This window comes from Bos javanicus, chromosome 16 (assembly GCF_032452875.1).
Source record: "Bos javanicus breed banteng chromosome 16, ARS-OSU_banteng_1.0, whole genome shotgun sequence".
Taxonomy (NCBI): domain Eukaryota; kingdom Metazoa; phylum Chordata; class Mammalia; order Artiodactyla; family Bovidae; genus Bos; species Bos javanicus.
Genome location: NC_083883.1, coordinates 79,418,204 through 79,431,462, shown reverse-complemented (window position 1 = coordinate 79,431,462; position 13,259 = coordinate 79,418,204). Strand labels below are relative to the sequence as shown.

General features: G+C 45.9%; 1 long non-coding RNA gene across 1 annotated transcript; it reads left to right on the top strand.

The window, feature by feature from the left end:
- Positions 1-313: 313 nt before the first annotated feature.
- Positions 314-3,735, top strand: LOC133227437 (uncharacterized). Its single transcript, XR_009729821.1, has 3 exons — positions 314-1,094; positions 1,352-1,505; positions 3,601-3,735. It is a non-coding gene; the product is annotated as an uncharacterized LOC133227437 (long non-coding RNA).
- Positions 3,736-13,259: the final 9,524 nt, after the last annotated feature.

Sequence of the window (13,259 nt, the reverse complement as noted above, 5' to 3'; positions counted from 1 at the left end):
ACCCGGGGTTGTGAGAAATAAATGAGATATGGCACATGAAACACCAGCGCAGTGACTGTCACCAGGCAGGACTCAGTCGATCTAGTTCTTATTTCAATATCTTTGAGAAGCATTTGTATATTTTCAAATGACTTCATGCATCAATGAGTGATTTTAATGGTAAACCATTAAATAAACAAATGTTATATAAAAACACTGTAGGCTCAAGGATAAACAAAAATATTTCATTATAACAAGACAATCAATTTACATTTTAAGGCATTTGGCAAAATTATGTATAATTTCATCTATTTAGGAAGCCCAGATTTCTAAGGGGGTTAACAGTGAATTTTTAAAAAGTGAAACCTTATAGCAGTAAAAATTGTAGATTTCTTATTTTACTTACTTTAAAAATTTCTATAGTTAATTCTTCAAGTAGAACTGGCTACTGTACATCAATACTAGTTTCAATTCTCAAATCAATAGCCTGGAATTCTTTGGGAAAAAATCCAATTAGTCTAACTGAGGGGTTACCTCCTAAGGCAGTGGGATGCCCCACCACTCCTGTGGTACCTACTGGAAGGGAAGCCCTTTTAACGGCCCCTGCTGCTAAGTCGCTTCAGTCGTGTCGGACTCTGTGCGACCCCATAGAAGGCAGCCCACCAGGCTCCGCCGTCCCTGGGATTCTCCAGGCAAGAACACTGGAGTGGGTTGCCATTTCCTTCTCCAATGCATGAAAGTGAAAAGTGAAAGTGAAGGCGCTCAGTCCTGTCAGATTCTTCGAGACCCCATGGACTGTAGCCTACCAGGCTCCTCCGTCCATGGATTTTCCAGGCATGAGTACTGGAGTGGGGTGCCAAGTGCTCAGGCAGCACGTGGGAGCCGCAGTAGCTTTAAGACAAGCCCTGCTCTCCGATCAGGTGCAGTGAGCGCCGCTTTGTTCGCAAGGCACTTCGCTTTGGATGCCGGTTTCCTGTAAGCGGGATGCTGTTGCCCAGAGAGACAGGAGTCATCCGCAAGCAAAACCAAACACGTCTCGATGTAGATCCTGGGCCGTTAGTGCTGTATGGCTGTTGGACGGTATCAGTTCATGGTTTAAGGAAAAATGAAGTGAGGTCAGTGCCTGCACGCTTGCGATGGAAGCCCCCCAGCCCCGGCCCACTGCGGGCCCCGCCCCCAATGCACTCTTTTCTGCATGAACTCCTCTTGGAATGCCTCTCCCCATTCTCTCGCTTAGAGGAGTCTACCTATCCTTCAGGATTCAAATGTCACTTTTTCTCTCTGACTCCTTTTTGTCCTGCTGGGATTGTATTCTTTGTTTTGCTGTCAGAGTATCCTGTGTTTGCTAAGGCTGAAGCATTTTTTCCCGCAGGCATCCTTACTGTTTCTGCGTCTCCATCACGCGATCTTCCGAGAAGCCTGTTGTATTTACCTTCGTATCCCCAGAACTCAGCACTGGGCCTGGCATTATTTATCCAATAAAGACCTTTACCTGAGAACCTCCTCCTCTGGACATGCAGATCCCGGTGAGTTGAACGACCGGCGCCTCACCGTCATAATACATTGACCAGGGCTTTCACCGGAAGTGCTCTGCCCCTGCGGGACTTCTGATGGTGGCTCTGGACCTTTTCAGTGGTCACAGCGAGGGGAGGGTGTTGGTGCTGGCATCCACTGGGTGAGGCCAGGGATGTTGCTTAATGTCCTACCCTGTACAGGACAGCCCCCAGCAGAGTCATCCTGCCCCGAATGTCAGTGACACTGAGACCAAGAAACCCTGTTCTAGAGAAGAGAAGGCTGTACAGTCACACTTCCCAGGGACCGCATGGAGCTGTACAGTGTCAGGGCCCAGAGGGACCTACAGTGTCAGGGGCCACACAGACCAGCACAGTGTCAGGGACATACGGACCTGCAGCGTCAGGGACCTCAGACCCATAAGAGTGTAGTGTGTGTGTGCCCAGTCGCTCAGTCGTGTCTCTTTGCCACCCCATAGACTGCAGTGTAGCCCGCCAGGCTCCTCTGTCCGTGGGATTCTCCAGGCAAGAGTACTGGAGTGGGTTTCACGCCCTTCTCCAGGAGATCTTCCCAACTCAGGGATTGAATTGAGTCTCCTGCATTGCCGACAGATGCTTTACCATCTGAGTCACCATATATAAAAGTATATATAGTTCTTTAGTCAAAAATTCCCCAAAGCGTTAGAAAATATTGAGTGCTTTCAGAGACAGCTGTGTATCGGAACTTGGTTCCAGTTACGTTAGGAGAACACTTGGATCAGGCTCCTCTGACTGAGAAAGGCTGAGTGTGATAAACGAGGTCTGTGCCCCTGCCTGTGGGCTGCAGTGAGTGTGTCGCACTGCTGAGGCCACACATGGGGTGCCACTGAGTGGGGGTCTCCCTGACTCGGGTGAGGTGGCCCCAGTGCCCAGCCAGATTTGCCCGCATGAGGCTCTGCTCTGCCTATATAGCTGAAGTTTTAAGATAGTGTAGGTAAAAAACCTCCATGGGGTTGCAAAGTGTCGGACATGACTGAGTGACTGAACAATAAAGTAGAAAACAGTCAGATGCGAGAAGCTCCATATACTGTAACCTCATGTATGAGGCTGAGCAGGGGACAACCAACTTCCAGAATGCCGGCTGGACCCTCACTGCCTTAGACTTCCCCTTTGTAATGCTGACCTTCTGATGAAGTGTTCTGGGGGACATTTAGAAAAACAACCCTCTGTCTAAAATGCTGAGTCTCCCAACTGCAGGGACTTCCTTCTGCATCTTCTTGACTGGAAAGGCTGCTGTAACACGTGCAGTGATGTCTGTGCTGTTCCCAGCCTGAGACGCCTGCTGGCGCTGGGGGCTTTCATCCGGCCCTTCTCTCCACTCACCTGCCTGCGTCACGGGGCGTAGCATCGCCTCCTCCATCCCTTCCTCTGCACCAGCCGGTGATTGCTGGATGGTGCTGACCTAGTCCCTCAGCTAGGTCCTGACTCAGGGGTGACGAGGCGCTCACCCCAGACCCAGGCCCCCACTTTGCGTGGGTCCCTCAGTCCCTTATTTTAATCAGGCCAAATACAGTCGAGTTTAGCTTTTTGAAACCTAATCTGAAAGTTACATTTTTTTAAAATAGAAGAATTGGATGTTTTAGGTTGTTAACATACCTCATCTTTCACCATCTTTCACCATGTCTTTTTAACGATTTCCTGGGCTTTCCTGTCTTTTCCTGCATGGGTTTTGTTTGGTTCGCTTGTTCTCCCGCAGTCTGAGCCTCTCGGGTGTGAGAACCTGCTGTCCGCACGGTGCACGGGCTCTGTGCTTGCAGTGCACGGGCTGAACTGCTTCGCGGCATGTGGGGTCTTCCTGGGTCAGGGTTGAACCTGTTTCTCCTGCATTGGCAGGTGAATTCTTTACCGCTGAGCCACCAGGAAGCCCCCTGAAGGTACTCTTACTCATGGTTTTACTTCCCAAGATATGACACGTCCGCTTCTTTCAGCTTGCGCCCTTGCCGTGCACTTTTGGGAGACATGGTTCTAAACAGACATACAAAGGGAAGTGTTAAGGGACGGAAACCAGTTTTCATTTTTTTCCTTTTGCCTTATTTTATTTTAAAACTTGTTATTTTGTATTGGAATATAGCCAATGGACCGTGCTGTGACAGTTATACGTGGAGAGCAGAAGCACTCGGCCCTGTGTGCGCATGTGTCCACTCTCCCCCAGACTCACCTCCCATCCGGGCTGCCACACAGTCTTGAGCAAGCTCCCTGTGCCATACAGCAGGTCCGTGCTGGTTATCCATTTTAAATACTGCAGTGTGTACCTGTCCATGCCAAACTCTGTATCTCTCCCCCACCGCCTTCTTACTCCTGGCAACCATAAATTCAATCTCTAAGTCTGTAAGTCTCTTTCTGTTTTGTAAATAAGTTCATTTGTATCATTTCTTTTTAGATTCCACAAATAGGGAGTGTCACATGATGTTTCTGCTTCTCTGACTTACTGCACCTAGTATGATAATCTCTAGTTGCATCCAGGAGAAGGAAATGGCAACCCACTCCAAAATTCTTACCTGGAGAATCCCATGGGCAGAGGAGCCTGCTGGGCTGCCGTCTATGGGGTCGCACAGAGTCGGGCACGACTGAAGCGACTTAGCGGCAGCAGCAGCAGTTGCATCCATGTTACTGCAAATGGCATTATTTCATTCTTTTTAATGGTTGAGTAGTATTCCATTGTACTATGTAGCATATTTTTTATATCCATTTCTCTGTTGATGGACATTTAGGTTGTAGAAACAATTTTTGGGTTGGTTCAGGCTCTGGTTATTTTAGATAGGGAGCAGACCTTGGGAGGACAGTTAAACACCTCTGCAGCATTTCAAGAGGGTGGTTTGATTTCACCCTGAGAACGAGAGAAACCTTTAGGATTCGAGGCAGGCTGATGGCGTGCCCCAGTTAGCACCATCGCCGGGTCTCTTCTCACACTGATCAGAGCTTGTGTGCCCAGCTCTGCCCGGGTCAGAGGCCCACCACTCCTCTCCAGAATGCGTGTGGAGTATGTGCTGGTGATGGAGAAAACCTCAGTGACTACAAGAATGTTTCTGCTTTTCGCCCTTTATTGGTACAGACATCTAATGACAATGGCCTCGTCTCTGAACTTTCCATCTTTCAAAGTCCACCCAATCCTTGCTTTTTTTGGGTACATTTTCCATCTAGTCCAAAGTCAGGAATTTCTGAATGCCATTTCAGGTTCTAGTGTAAGTATCTGAAGGAGTCATTAAACATATAGGAAAAATGAAAAAAAAGAAGTTAGTTTCCTGCATCCTATAGGTTGGGTACATGTTCCTCAAAATAACAGTTGAATAGTTAGAAATGTATTAACCAAAATATCTCATGAAACAACACATCTTACATCTAAAGTTCAATGACATTTGATAGTTAAAGATCCCAAATTTCTATAAAATTCTTAAGTCATTTCTGAATTTTCAGAGAAAAACAATTATCATGATTTATTTACTTTAGTGTATATTTTATCATGATTTAATTCTTTGAATTTAATTCTGGTTCCAAATTGGGAAAGGAATACGTCAAGGCTGTATATTGTCACCCTGCTTATTTATCTTCTGTGCAGAGTAATCATGAGAAATGCCTGACTGGATGAACAACAAGCTGGAGTCAAGATTGCGGGAGAAATATCACTAACCTCAGATATGCAGGCGACACCACCCTCATGGCAGAAAACGAAGAGAAACTACAGAGTCTCTTGATGAAGGTGAAAGAGGAGACTGAAAAAGCTGGCTTGAAACTTAGCATTCAAAAGACTAAGATCATGGCATCTGGTCCCATCACTTCATGGCAAATAGAGGGGGAAATAATGGAGACAGTGAGAGACCTTATTTCCTTAGTTGCCAAAATGACTGCAGGTGGTGACTGAAGGCATGAAATTAAAATGTGCTTGCTCCTTGGAAGAAAAACTGTGACCAACCTAGACAGCATATTAAAAAGCAGAGACATTACTTTGCTGCCAAAGGTCATTCTAGTCAAAGCTATGGTTTTTCCAGTAGTCATGTATGGATGTGAGAGTTGAACTATAAAGAAAGCTGAGTGCTGAAGAATTGATGCTTTTGAACTGTGGTGTTAGAGAAGACTCTTGAGAGTCCCTTGGACTGCAAGGAGACCCAACAAGTCAATCCTAAAGGAAATCAGTTCTGAATATTCATTGGGAGGACTGATGCTGAAGCTGAAGCTCCATTACTTTGGCCACCTGATGAGAGGAGCTGATTCATTGAAAAAGACCCTGATGCAGGGAAAGATTGAAGGCAGGAGGAGAAGGGGATGACAGAGGATGAGATGGCTGGATGGCATCACTGACTCAATGGACATGAGTTTGAGCAAGCTCTGGGAGTTGGTGGTGGACAGGGAAGCCTGGCATGCTGCAGTCCATGGGGTCACAAAGAGTTGGACATGACTGAGCGACTGAACTGAATTCTTTGAAAAAGTGTGATCTATGCCTGTACACACAATTCTATATTTAGCAGATTTTTTGATGAATTAGAACATCCCCAATGGGAATTCATCTTCCTTCCCATATTTGCCATTTTACCCTCATTTTAGGAATGCTCTGCAAACTCTGCTGTGCATCAAAGCTATCCGAACACGCGCCTTTTCTTCCTGTTCAGCTGTTTCCTTGTGGGAAACAGGCTGTGCCTTTTTATTGTTTTATTTCATGTATCAGTTGGCACAATCCGTGGCACACAGTTTGTTTAGTAAATATTGTTTAACACTCATGCTCAAGAGCTGAATTTACTTTAGCAAGGAAATGGATCACCTGGTCTTTTATGGAACTGCAAATCCCTGCCTCTCCCAGTCCCTACCCCCATTCCCCATGATCCTGGTTCTAAGTGCTTGCCTGTACTTAGAGCAGAACTTCTAAAATTCCGTTCGTGTGTTCTCTCAACTGCTTGGCTGATTTCTGGAGGCTGAACACGGAAGAATTGATGCTTTTAAATTGTGGTTCTGGAGAAGACTCTTGAGAGTACCTTGGACAGCAAGGAGATCAAGCTAGTCAATCCTAAAGGAATTCAACTCTGAATTGGAAAGACTGATGCTGGAGCTCCAATACTTTGGCCACCTGATGCAAAGAGCAGACTCATTGGAAAAGACCCTGATGCTGGGAAATATTGAGGGCAGGAGAAATGGGCAACAGAAGATGAGATGGTCGGATAACATCACCAACTCAATGGACCTGAATTTGAGCAAACCATAGGAGACAGTGAAGTACAGGGAAGCCTGGCATGCTGCAGTCCATGGGGTCACAAAGAGTGGAACACAACTTAGCGACTGAACAGCAAATGACATAATCTCATTTCTTTAGCAGAAATTCAAATGCTGGAGAAGGGAATGGCAAGCCACTTCAGTATTCTCGCCTTGAGAACCCCATGAACAGTATGAAAAGGCAAAATTTGAGAAGAGCAATGCTTAAAAATAGGGCTTATCTGCTGGCTCAGTGGTAAAGAATCTGCTTGCTAATGCAGGAGACCCAGGTTGTATTCTTGGGTCAGGAAGATCCCGTGGAGAAGGAAGTAGCAACTCACTCCAGTACTCTTGCCTGGGAAATCCCATGGACAGTGGAGCCTGGTGGGCTCTAGTCCATGGTGTCTCAAAGAACTGGACACGACTTAGTGAAAAAACTACAGCTACAACAATGGTTAAAGGCACTAAGCCTTAAACCACGAAGTGATTTCCCTGGCGGTCCAGTGGTTAAGGCTTTGCCTTCCAGTGCAGGGGATGCATGCTCAGTCCCTGGATGGGAACTAAGATCCTCCATGCCTTGTGGCCAAAAAAACCAAAACATAAAACAGAAGCAATATTGTAACAAATTCAATGAAGACTTAAAAAAAAAAGTTCACATCCAAAAAAAGAAAAAGATATTAGACTCTCCTCCAGTCCATGATGAATGAAGTGTCTAAGCGTTTATTTTACAGTGTGGAGGAGAAAGAGCCCAGTTATAGATCGGAGACTTGGAAGCCAGGGATGCTCCAGAAAAGCTCCCACATCATCACATGGTGGCCCAGGTCTGGGTGCATCCCCTGGTGATGAGATTCCCCTGGTGATGAGATTCCCCAGGTGATGAGGTTCCCCTGGTGATGAGATTCCCCAGGTGATGAGATTCCCCTGGTGATGAGATTCTCCAGGTGATGAGATTCCCCTGGTGATGAGATACCCCCTGGTGATGAGATATCCCCTGGTGATGAGATTCCCCAGGTGATGAGATATCCCCTGGTGATGAGATTCCCCTGGTGATGAGATATCCCCTGGTGATGAGATTCCCCAGGTGATGAGATTCCCCTGGTGACGAGATTCCCCTGGTGATGAGATATCCCCTGGTGATGATGTATTCCGGGGAATGAAGAACCTAGGCAGAGATTCATTAATTCTGCTTTGTCTCCCATCTGGTTGAAATCTCTCTAGTTTATAATTCAGTTCTCGTTAGCGGCAGCAGAAGGCATCTGGATCAGGTGGCACCCCTTCTAATGCCTCTTCTTCAGGGGAATCAATTCCTTTAGCCTTTAATCTGCCAGCCAGAGTTTTAATGATTGCTCTGTTCTCCCAAGAGTCCTCTTGAAGATTTCCACAGCTCCCAGGACCCAGAACAGCACAATGCTCTAGTGAACAACCCCCAGGTAAACTCTCTCCAGCAGGAGAGGACTTCACAGCCTTTCTTGCACTCTTGTTTATATCGCTCATATTTTCAGCATTGTGATCTCTTCTATACCATTATTTTTTGTAGTTGTACTTTCTCCTAGGTTCTTCCTTCAGAGTACAGAACCAAACTTCGTAACTCAGTGTTTTAAATGGCAAAAAGAAAAGTGAAGTTGCGCAGTCGTGTCTGACTCTGAGACCCCATGGACTGTAGCCTACCAGATTCCTCTGTCCATGGGATTCTCCAGGCAAGAAGACTGGAGTGGGTTGATATTTCTTTCTCCAGGAGATCTTCCTGACCCAGGGATTGAACCCAGGTCACCTTCATTGTAGGCAGATGCTTTACTGTCTGAGCCACGAGGGAAGTCCTTGGCAAACTGCTTTTAAAAGCCAGCTTTTCTGGGGCCTTCACAGAAATGGAAGAATAATGATAAGCTGTGGTTTTCTCAGACCCGTGGGATCCACTGTCTGCTGGGTAAACCTAGAACAGCAGAGACTTGGAGTAAATTCCTGTCTTCCTATTCACTGTGATTCGGTGATACCAACCTGTTTGCACATCAATGTCCTCGTCATGTCCGACTCTTTGCAACCCTATGGACTGTGGCCTTCCAGGAATATCCATGGCATTCTCCAGGCAACTGTACCTGAGTGGGTAACCATTCCCTTCTCCAGGGGATCGTCCAAACCCAGGGATTGAACCCAGGTCTCCTGCCTTGCAGACAGATTCTTTACCATCTGAGCCAGCAGGGAAGCCCCTCCATAAAATTAGATTCACAATATTTGACTTATCTTGACTAACTTTGGGATTCATGAAAAATAAGGAACAAGCAGATACAACTGTGAAACAGCTTGAGCTGACAAATACCATTGGTAGCTGTCAATCATTTATCTGAAGTTCACGTCAGTACCAGAAAACCGAGTCAAAATAAATTCTGTCACTAAAATACATTAGTCTGTTTCCTCTCTTTAGCCATGTATCTGTTTCTTGTCCCATAAATATTCATTGATGCCCCATGTACCAAGTGATTTTGGAAGTGTTGTGTTGATAAATATAACAGGTGAGATCTCTACCTTTGTGAAGGGTACATTCTACTGTGCAGGAGGGAAGAGAGAGGAGAAATAGATAAATAAATGAAAATACAAGAGATGAACACAGGGGAACATTACCCAGAAGGAAAGGAAGGGGTGTGTGTGAGTCGTCAGGCCAGTTGACTGAAGGTGGGGTGAGGTGGTAAGTGGAAGGTGAAGCTGTCCTCTAGGGTGAGCAGTTTGGTCTTATTTTATTTTAAAATTTTTGGTAATGACTTCTTTATTTTTATTTTTTCCAGAGGTTTTTTTTTTTTTTTTTAATTGACCTGTGGTTGGTTAACAATGTTGTGTTAGTTTCTGCTGTACAGTAAATAAAGTGGCTCAGCTAGTTATACACATACACAGACAGTTTTCCATATCCTTGGTTTTATTTTCAGAGCAAGTGGAAGCCACTCGGGTGTCAGTAGTGTCAAGAGCTGATTTCGATGTTCAAAAATTCTCTGTGGTTGCTCTTTGGGAGCTCCATGATGAGAAGGGGAAGTGGACGCAGGGAAACAGACAAGGAAGTTATTGCATGTGTTTGTGGGAGGGCAGTGAAAACGTGAGCTGGGGTGACGGTTACAGGCAGAGCAAAGGGGAGAGGCGGTTCAGCTGTACACTGAGTGCAGAGCCCCTGCATCTTAGTGATGGATTGGCTTCTGGGCTGAGGGAAGAGGAGGACCTGGGAAATCTGGGCCTGGCCTTGTACTGCTGGCTTGAGGATGCTGCCGTCTCCATAGAGCTGGGAGCGTGTTTGAAGGAGAACCAGATGTCTTCTTTCTGACCTGGATGTTTGAGACCTAGTGAGTACCAAGAGGGAAAGGCAAATAAATAGGTAGTTGTCCAAGGAGGTCAGCACCGCCAGGAAAAGGTCAACTCTGGAGACTTTTATCCAAGTGACATTGACACACGGGTGTTTAAAGCCTGGGATTAGGTCACATTCTCTGGAGAGAGTGCACAGCACGAAGACAGGAGAGGCTTTGCTGGGAAGAGAAGGCTTCTGTCTTGTCAGTTCTCCAGAGCAGAGGGCAGCAAATTATAGCGTGTGGACCTCTTTCTGTATGGCTAGTGGCTAAGAAAGGCTTTTTTTTTGTTTGTTTGTTTTTACATTTTTAAAGGCTTGTAAAGAAAACAAAGGAGCATATGCAAGATTGCCCACAATGGTCCACAGAGTCTAAAATATTTATGATCTAGCATTTTAGAGGGAAAACTTAAAGTGGAGGATGTGAAGCCAGCAGAGGAAACTGAGAAGGAACGTGCAGGAGTGTCTGGGGGGATCAGAAGAACGTGATGTCACGGAAGCTATGAGAAGAATGAGTGTGACAAAGTTCTCTGAGGACTCATGGGTGGTGAGGAGAGAGGATGGCATGGCTGCCAGGGGCACACTGGTTAAGGGAAGCAACTCAGCATCTGTAACAGGCACCCCCAACATTTCCAGGGCTTAGTAAACACTCTGCAAGCTTCCGGCCCACTTGTGCAGTTTGTAGTTGGCTTGAGGTGCAGGGGTGGTGCGTCCTGCTCCATGTATTCACACGGCAACACAGTCCTCGTACCTCGTGACCCTTTGGGGTGTTGAACTCTGAAGTTGGATTGCCAGCCTCAGGTCAAGGATCCCAGGTGAGAGCTTCTTCAGGGACCAGCACCCTTTCAGCAACATTCAGTGGGTTGGTGCTGAATCCTGTGGCCAGGGCCAGCACCAAGGAGGTTGGGGGCTGTAGTCTGAACAGGTCCCTAGACAGGAAAGCTGATGGGTTTGGTGAACACATGGTCATCTCCGCACAGGGATCTCCCCAAGAACCGTCTCTGCAGTGGAAATTCAGGCAGTGTACCCCGTAGCCGTGACTGTAGATGTGAACTTAGCAGATGGAGAAGGCAAGCCTGGGCTTCTCTCTCACTAAGGATGACTATGAAGGGGCACATAAAGCGGGATGGAGGTGGGGGAAGGACACAGGAGGCACCGTGCGGCCGTGCCAAAGCTGGCAACGCCGACAGCGATGTTGATACTGCCCGCCGTCCATGGTGGTTCCGAGCACTGGTCCTGTGTCAACTCACTAAATTTCTACAGCACTCTTAGGTGGTGGGTGCTCTTGTCATCCCTGTTTTGACAGATGAGGAACCTGGAGAACAGAGAGATGAAGTAACTGACCCAACATCACACCATGCCCGAGCCGGGATGAATGTCCGGCCAATAAGGCTCCTGGGCTCATGCTGCTCATAGTGCTTGGTAGAGAGGGCACAGCTCTTAGAAGGGAGGAGGCTTGGACTTGACTTCTTGACCTGTTTCTCATGAGCTCTGTGACCTTGGGGAAGCCATGTGATTTCTCAGTTTTCTCACCTATTGAAAAGACAACACCCACTAACCTGCTACAGAATTATTGGTAGGGTTAATATAACACATGTACCTGCTATAAGTACCTGGTATCATGCCTAAAAACTAGTAGACCGATGATAAATGGCAACTTAATCTACTAATTAAGAAAGGGATATGTCTGAGTAGATTTTTTTCTTGTATTGCATATTTTTTCTTTAAAATTTTGATAACAGCTTTAGAAATTGTGCCTTTGCTTTACAGTCCAGTAGGCAGGAGTGAAACGCGTCATTATGTACGTGCATTTTTCGAGGTCCAGGCGCAGGAAATCAGGGAGTGTGTGATTTTAAGTGTGTAGACCGCTGCATTGTCTCTGCAACAGCTTAGGGGAGACTTTCTCAAAGCGACCTGCTGTCCGATAGCAAATTGCTGGTTGGTGACTTTATTGTCATTTATCCCCTTATCTTGAACAAATGTGCCTTTGTTTTACACCTGCTAGATGTGGAGGGAAAATCTATGAAAAGACTCCCACCTTTCCCATTCAAAAGGTCACTTGCATTTTATAAATACAAGTGAGCAGATATATCATCTGGTCAGGAAGATATTTCACCTATCAGACCAGGGTCTCTGTCCAGTGCAGTGTGACACCTCCTAAATTCTCAGGGCCCTTAGAGCAAGAGGAAGAGGACAGGCCGACACCGGCTGAGAGTGGAGTCAGCGAGATCGCAAATGTATCTTCTGCACCTTAGATTTTCTAAAAAAAGGAAATGTCTACCTCGTTTGGAAGTTGCTTCTGGTGGTTCTTCATTGGTGAGAATTGTACAAAGAGAGTTTGTCTTTTTGTTATTGTTTCTGCTTATTTTGTGCTTATTTATTTTTCTATTTCTTAACTGTTTTATTGAAATGGATTTTTTCCTTCTTTAAAAATTTTTATTGATGTGTAGTTGATTTACAATATCATGTTACTTTCAGGTGTACAGCACAATGCTTCAGTTATGTACCGAACATATTCATATATATATATTCCTTTTCAGATTCTTTTCCCTTCTAGGTTATTATAAAATACCGAGTACAGTTTCCTGTGCTATACAGCAGGGCCCTGGGGCTCATCTGTTTTATGTACAGTATTGTGTACGTGTTAATCCCAAACTCCTAATTTATCCCTCACCCTCCTTTCCCCTTTGGTAACCATAAGTTTGCTTTCTGTGTCTGTGAGTCTGTTTCTGCTTTGTAAATAAGTTCGTTTGTGTCTTTTTTTTTTTTTTTAGATTCTATTAGTGGTAAAGAACCTGCCTGCCAGTGCAGGGAACATAAGAGATGAAGGTTCGATCCCTGGGTCGGGACGATCCCCTGGAGGAAGGCATGGCAACCCACTCCAGTATTCTTGCCTGGAGAAACCCGTGGACAGAGGAGCCTGGTGGGCTGTAGTTTGTAAGAGTCGGACACGACTGAAGCAACTTAGCACGCACGCACGTAGCAATACCATGTGATATTTGTTCTCTCTGCCTGACTTACTTCGCTGAATATGATGATCTCTAGGTCCATCCACATTGCTGCAAGTGGCATTATTTCATTTTCCTTTAATCATGAAGAGAGTCTGTCTTAAATCCAAGATAGTTTAATTCCTGAAAGCCCTCACTGTGAGGCATTTATGCGACCTGGACTCCACAGTGAGACAGCGGAGGGGAGTCCCGGGTGTTGTATCATTTATATCAGAGACTCGCAGT